The sequence below is a fragment of the Monopterus albus genome, unplaced genomic scaffold (assembly GCF_001952655.1).
Source record: "Monopterus albus unplaced genomic scaffold, M_albus_1.0 scaffold139.1, whole genome shotgun sequence".
Taxonomy (NCBI): domain Eukaryota; kingdom Metazoa; phylum Chordata; class Actinopteri; order Synbranchiformes; family Synbranchidae; genus Monopterus; species Monopterus albus.
Window position 1 is genome coordinate 601,176 of NW_018128019.1, and position 8,503 is coordinate 609,678.

Sequence of the window (8,503 nt, forward strand, 5' to 3'; positions counted from 1 at the left end):
TTATGATGAAGCTTAATTTACATCCTGTGCATTTAGATGGGGAAGCCTATAAATATGGTACAGCAGTAAAACAATGTCAGTACTGTAAGAGCACACACGCAGGTCCACAACTAGCTGTTTAACGTGACTAGTGAGAACTCAGAAACGTCCTGCGTCCTTTCTGAGTTGATCCTATTTTCATGTGGTGAGGTGTAGTCTAGCTGGCTGCTTGCAAAGGTCAGGTCTATACTGAGAGCAGAGATCTTTCAAGGGTTTAAGTATCAAGTCTCAAAAGTCAATTTAGTAACCTACAGGAGGGAGACAGAGAGAAGTTGTTCTTTCTTTCAAATACATCTTACTTGTGAGTTGTTCTGGGTCTCGGATCACATGTGTATTCTGTCATTAATCTTTCTCTTTTCAGTGATGGTATTCTCATCCTTCTCACTACACTATGAAAAACTAATGACCCCTTACTCTGCCATACAGGAAAGACTGTTCTCCTCATCAGCATCTATGTCTTACTCTGCAAGACTGTTCTCCTCATCAGCATCTATGCCTTTCCTTGTTGCTGTCTCTCTCAGCAATTGCTTTTCCGTACAAGTACAGAAATATATGCAATTTCATTTTGCCACAGTTACCCACACATGTTCATATTTGCACATATTAGCAACATATAAGGCTGAGTCACTGTTTGGATGAAAATCTTTTGACAAAAGCATCTTTATTGTATTCTCATGCGGACAATAGCCTGTGGGAAAGTGCAATGCACAGAGGTGAGGGCATTTATTCAATGATTTTCTATTTATGTTTCTCCATCTAATTGAATTTCCTGCTATAGTCCTGGCCCGTGGAAATAAATCACACCTCTCATTGGTCAAGATAGGCAAAAGGCGGCTCCAGGTACAGATGTACGAGAAGGGCAAGCAGGGGGCAAGAGGAAGTCAAGATTTATGTGTGCAAAGAAAAACATGACCCTGGGTCTCTGCTGCCTTTCAGCAGAGCATCTTTTCTATTACCTTGAGGATTCATATGCACTATATTTCAGTCAGATGTCCTTGAACACATTCAGGACTGACACAAAAGCCTAAATATTTCGAATAAAATCACAAGTTTCCTATAATGCAGAAATTAAACCTTGTTTTCAGCATCACAACAACATAATAGAATTCCCTTGGTTCTTTCACATTAGTGTGAGTGAACAACTGTATGTTAAAGATGCATGCCAAAACAAAAATGATCTCACATGAATGCCTTTTGACATTGCTCAGCTTGTTTGTTAAAGACACTGCACTACATGCTCAGTTTAAACTCGCAACTTATTTATCAGAAGTACATTTAAATGGCAAATACAGTTTTGAACAGATATGGCCCATTGAATGATGGCAAAACTGTTGAACTCTAACAGCACAGGGCACATAATTATCAAACATCACAGAGCAGGACATCATTCTAACTGGCCAAAATTGCTCAGAATAATGCATTTTTGGGCCTAACTTAGGAAATCACTGCTATCTCCACCAAACTGTAGGAGAGCTACTAGGTGTCCAGAGGTGGTTAGGAGTTGGCATCCAGGCAGAGACTCTGCAGGAGGAGAGAGGAATAGTTTTTGCAAAGGGACATACAAGAAGAACACATGCTGGTTGTGTAGAAACCAAACTCATTGCAACTTAACATTTTTTATTTACAAAGCAGGTGCAGCAGCAACAATCAACTAAATCTGTCAAAACCGCCACCGCCGATAATGCACAGATTCCTCACCACTCAGTGCGAATCAACAAAAAACAGCTGCAGTTACGCATATTGGCGGTTCTCTGGATTTGCTGGAGTCATGGATGGCGCACACATTAAAACCATTGTCCCGAGCACCGGCGAGGACATTTATGTGAATTGAAAACGTTACCACAGCTTTAACACTCAAGTGGTTATGAAAGCGAACTATGTGATCTTTGATTTAGCAGCCAAATGACCCAGATCTACACACTGCTCAAGTGAAATTAAACAAACTTTTATTAGAAAATAATCACGTTTCCCCTGGATACACAGCTCTACTCTAGGATTTAGAAACTATGTGATTGGGTAGGAAGTTAATTTTACACAGGTCAGTCACATTATGAGCGACTTTCCAATAAACCTATTACACAAAAAGAATTTTATATCAATCTTACTAAAGCATTTAATGATCATAAAGCCTTCACTTTACTAGTGGAGCTGATATCAGGATTTCAATTATGCACTATAGAAAACTACAAACTTCAACTGTCAGAGAAACTACAGTACATCCCTATAATGTCTGCTTTGTGGGTCTCAGTGTCATGAAACAGTGGGGTCACACTCATTCTCCTAAGTCTTACTGTAAGGTAGGACTACATTTCAGAGCAAATCATGGAGTGATCGTGAGACACTTGATAATTAGAGGCCGTTGCGCTGAGAGCTAACTTAGGACTAAAAAAAGTCATGCCACAGAACAAGACTTAAGTTATTTATGAAGCGCCCTACTTTCATTGTCAGTGTGGAGAAATCCTATTCCTAAAAAGGAGTGTGACATCACTGTTTTACAACACTCAGAGCTGCAAAGTTGACACTACAGTGACGTGTTGTAGTTTTTCTGAGTGTTTGTAGTTTTAGACAGTGAGTAACTGAATTGAATTGATTTGGAATTATGCGTATAGACAAGGAGCCGGTAACAGAAAATAACTGTTCATTATATGCTGTAGCAATGTGCTTTATATCAAATGTCTATTTGTAACAGGCTGTAGGTTTATTGGAAAGCCACTCATAATGTGACTCACTTGTGTGGAATTATCCTCACCAGCCCTATGTTTTCTAATTCTGCATAATAAAGCTGTGTATTCAGGGGAACATAATTATTTTCAAGTTTCGGTTCGCTCCCACTGTTAATTGAGTCGTGCGTGGGTCTATTTGGCCACTAAATCCATTAAATTATGGATCATGTAGTTCACAACCACTTAAGTGTTAATTCTATGGTAACATTCTCAGTTCGCAGAAATACCCTCATCAGTGCTCGGGGTGATGACTTTAATGTGTGTGCCACTGACGATTGCAACATGTCCAAGGAAACCAGTGATTGACGTATTTGTAGCTGGTTTTTCACTGATTAACAGTGATTGGTGTGGAAATGAATGAATCGATGCGTCTTCATGGAGATGTAAGAGCGATCAAAGTCTCATTTATAACAAACAGCTTTGACAAACTCAAATCATCATTGTTGCTGCATAAGCTTTGTTAATAAGAAGTATCTAAACATACAATGGCTGCAGTTTCAGTGGAGACCCTATGTGTTCTTCCTTTTGTTGGAGCAATTACGTCTTGCACAAAATCTGTCACAAAAACTATACCATTTATAGCCAAACTGTATTTTTGTATAAGAGGGCAGTGTCATTAAGTGTAAGTAAAACATCTTTCCTCCCACAGGGTCTGTGTGCTTATTAAGATTGTGTATTGGCAAGAATCTGGTGATGCAATATGTATACAGAGGTTATGAGTCGATATACTGAGAAACTTAAAAAAAAAGTGATATATTACAATTTTTTTTAGATCTAACTAGAAACAATGTCATAAAATAAGCAACACACCACCATAGGCATAAAACTGTAGAAAAGTTTATTTATGCAATCAGAACAGGGATCTGAACGGCCCCTGTAACAATCAACAACATAGCAACACTTGGCATACAAAGCCCTTAATGACAAGGCTCCATCGTATCTTAAAGCCCTCATAGAGCCTTATCATCCTAACAGAGCACTGCACCTTCCAGTGCAGGTTTACTTGTGGTTCCTAGAATCCACAGAAGTAGAATGGGGGGCAGAGCCTTTAGCTATCAAGCTCCTCTCCTATAGAACCAACTCCCAGTCTCAGTTCAGGAGGCGGACACCCTCTTTACCTTTAAGATTAGACTTAAGACGTTCCTTTTTGATAAAGCTTATAGTTAGGGCTGGATCAGGTGACCCTGAGCCTTCCCTTAGTTATGCTGCTATAGGCCTAAGCTGCTGGGGGGCCCCATGATGCTCTGAGTTTCTTTCCCCGCCCCTCCTGCTCTCCTCTCCTCTCTCTCCCTCCCTATGCTTCTATATGCCACCATTACACATCACTGTGTAGCAGTCACCGGCCACATCGACCTGATCAGTGTTTGATTGTTGTGTCTTGTTGCTTTTCTTCTTTTGTCTCTCCTCTATCCACTCACCCCAACCGGTCGAGGCAGAAGGCCACCCACCAAGAGCCGGGGTCTGTCGGAGGTTTCTTCCGTTAAAGGGAGTTTTTCCTCCCCACTGTCGCCAAGTGCTTGCTCAAGGGGGATTTGTTGGGTTTTCCCTATGTAATAATATTGATAACAGTAAGGTCTAGACCTTACTTTGTAAAGTGTCCTGAGATGACTTTTGTTGTGATTTGGCGCTATACAAATAAAATTTGATTTGATTTGATGTGAACTGTTAATTAAAAAATTACTACTGCCAAGCATAATATCACAATAATCAAAGTGCGTCATTCTGAGAATTTCTGGCTAGTTTGGAGTGATTTCCTACTCTAAGAAGCTTGATAAATACAGGCCCAAACACCTGAATGAATCTACAAGGACAAAGCAGTCGCAAATATAACATAATATTGCTGGATGCCCATAGTAGTGTGAATGCTTTTTATTATTCCTGTGTTGCAATGCGAGAAATGTTATGCTGTTAAGAGCATGGACATGATCTATAGAGCTCCAGAGACAAAGCCTTGGGGTAAACATGTTTCATTTCTATCCTGTAGCCATTTAGATGCTGACTGTTAAGCCAAGATTTAATAACAGGAGTTTATTTTGTCATTCATTTTTGAGCACTTAATCCTAATCAACACATGGCAGCTCAATACAAACTCTTTGCAAAGAAATGGATTTAAATGCATTAACTGACTGAGTGCAAGACTTGTTAGTAACAAGGAAACTCAGATGCCTGAAAAAAAATCAATGTAATCACTCCACCAGTACCAGCCCCTATACACACCCTCTTTCACACACATCAATGTGAGCCCAGCACCCAGTCCGCTCTTTGTGTTCTTCAATAAAGACCCCTCTGACAAACATGATGGAGAACCACTCTGCTTCAGAACAGGATACTCAGAAAACAACTTGAGGATAAAATATTGCCATCCTGGCAGCTGACTTGCCGACCCAAATTAAAAGAAGTTAGAGAGGTCAGGTTTATGCTGCACCCTTCACTGCTGCTGTATTTCAGGCTTTTACACCTGCTGCATATTCAGATACTCCCACACTTACCCAGATACCACTTCTCCTTTTCTAGTAGCACTGGCAGAAACATTTTTTTCAATACATACTGTAGATGCTGAATATTTAAAGTTTCATTACTCATTTTCCATAGTATCGATACACCCATACTTCAGTCTCTTCTCTCTGACAATAAGTTTACACACACACACACTCACACACCACTGCAGCGCCTACATCGCCGCCTCCTGTCACTCACTCAATGTGCTGCCTGCCTCGTCACTCATCTTTCTCCAGTTGACTTTTAAGCTAACGAGAAGCTGTGGTATATTAGGTTTTGCTATGGTGCCAGCTCATTACAGATGAGTGCAAAAGCCTCTGCGACCAGTTTTGGCTGACAAAAAAAAACAGCAGAAAATGGCACAGCTGCTTTGGGATGCTACAGAGCAGTGTTAACACAGCAAATTCAGCAAAGCACCTGAACGACAGACATGCTGACCTCTATAAAGAGGTTTGTGACTGTTCCCAATTCAGGATCAGTGACGCATTATAAACAAGATGGCCCGGCAAGCCGTTGTTAAGTGTGTTGTTGTGTCCTGTTTTTGGTCCAATTCTCAAAGCCGAGCGAATCCCCCCTCAGAGCCATCAGGCCTGAGGAATCTCAGTCGGCAGAGATTCAGCTGATGGGAAAATACTTAATAAGTAAATAGAAAGTTAGATGCATACTGTGTTTAACACACAGTATGCATGACAATCTCAAAGGCTCTTCAACATGTGTACTACAAGAATATTTGTTTTCATTAAAAATAAGTAGATGAATTAAAATGTGCTACTGTCGACGGCATTATTCTCCTCGATGGCTCATCTGTCACCTTCTTTACATCCATCTACATGTATTGCAGATTCTATGCTGTGAAAAGAACAGATTTACAAGCGATCATGGTTGTCAAACCATGTGACCTTGATCATCTCAGAGATGAAGCAGTCATACACTAAGCTATTATGTGATGGCGACTTTATTAATTCTGCTGCAACACAGATGCGTAATGCAGCCAAGATGGGGTAATATATTTAACCATTACTGTTATAGCAGGCATCATCATACTACAGGGGACTTATTGGATAGTTTTCATGTAAAGGTGGAACACGAAGGAATAATCTTGCTGCTTGTTAGATTTGCATGCTGTAATGATGCATTAAAGAAAGAATCATATTATGGAAACAATGCTTTCCCAGTTTAATAGAGCCAAAATAAAACGGTAAATTGTAACTTGTATGTTAAATGGCATCACAAAGTGCAAAAAATAACATTTGTGCAAACATTTTTAAGCACTGGTACAAGTTGGCTTATATTTTGACAGATTTGGAAATGAGAAACAGCTATTCAGTCCACCTCTTGTCATTGTGCATCAGCTAATACAAGAATGTAACAGCCCAATGAGGAAGCACACGCTCAGCCAAGGTTAGAAGTGAGTTTGACCACATGTGAAAGCTTCATTTAGCTCATGTTTGCCATTCCTCCATCCACTCAGCATGAAGATAACTGGATATAAAACATCAGTGAATAGTCATAGCTCTCCTCCTCCTACTCCCGCATACCCTCACAGGCCCAATTCACACTATAAAACACCACTAAACTTCATCGGTAGTGCTTTAAATGTGCTGGGCGAGGAGATGGTTCAGTAATCTTTCTTATAATTCATGTGGATGCAGTTCACATTGGCCTCAACCCCTGCTGGCTGGATGATCAGTTTCATTATGTTTCCTTCTGCTGTCTCAAGTTCCAGGTTTCATTGTTTCTGGTGTACCTTTGAATCTGAGTCAGTTCTTTACTGAACTAGTATATGATCAAATTAAAAAGATTGTCTGAATTCAAACAGATGCAATAACATAATGAAAAGCTCTAGCCATTGCCATATTTAGCTATATACAGGGGACACTGCAGGTTGCAATTACTTTGATAGCAACCATTTCTCTTCTTTTACTTTCTGACACTCTTGCACCCTGGTGACAGTTTATATATTATGGAGCCAAGGCAGCAACAGCTAAAGAATCATGTTTATGTATAAAAAGTGTTATTAAAAAGAAAATGTTATTATTTTGATATATTCAGATTTCTTTTTCCTTTCTGCACTATAGAGCTATGAAAGTATGAAAGTACATGCCAGGGGTGGATGCTTAAATTGTGTTTGTGCACATATGCTGTGCATAGTAGATGTACAGTCCAAGTGTTAAATTTTGCTTTTGGAGCTCTTTTAAAAAAAAAAAAAAAATCAAAATGTACTATAGTCATCTGATTATACACCTTTTTTCAATGCAACCTGGCAACTCAGACACATCTATATCCAGAGATGAGTGGCCTAACATCAAATCAACTTCTTAGGTTACTGGGCTGTGCAAACCTTACTGGAGAGCAGCGTTGTCACCATAATGGAATTTCTAACCTTGATGCGATACCTTGAAAAATATTGATTATACTATTTCGATTTTGATACCATGGGGAAAAATTGACACCTGATTGAGAGAGTCATTTTCTTTTTTTGCATTTTAAAAGACAAGTATAACAAGGTTTTTACTTGACAAGGTGTGGCTTGGCTAGTAGCAGAGAACAGCAGAATGACCGCAGTAGATATTACTAATGGGCAAATTCTTTTGTAGCCTACTTTAATTATGCAAAAGTTTGTAATTGTTTTAAAAAGTGCTTTATATATAAAGATTATTATTATTATGTACTTTAACATTCATGTGAACACATGAAACAAAAGGAAATGCTGTATTTCCATCATGTTTTCTACTTTTGGCAGGTTTGATGACTGCCCTTTTAGACACGCCATCTTGTTTGACGCTCTTTCTCTGCAATGGTTTAACGGCACTCAAGTGGAAATTTAGTGACACAAACTATTTATCTCAAAAAACCAATTTCTAATATTTGCATAACAGTGGTAGATGGAATTATACCGTAGAGGGGTAAATTTGCATTTTCTTTTGCTGATTTTCTCAAAATGTGGTTAAAACTTGTGCTATGTTTGGGTGGAAAACCACTTAATGGTGCACTGCACTATGCGCTTTAATAAAAAAGAATTATGGCCCTTCCCTACAGTAGCAGCTAACTTGTGCAGACAGCATTTATAACCCTAACTTGAGTTAACCGTACCACAATGATGTGCGGTGCTGCTTGGAGGCCCCTTGCTCACTTTTAGGTATTAAATTTGAGTTTGTTGTAACCGTGTCAACTGTAAAAAATGGTAATTTGGTGAAACTTGTTTTTTTATTTGACTCTGGCTTGTAAAAGTAGTTTATTTA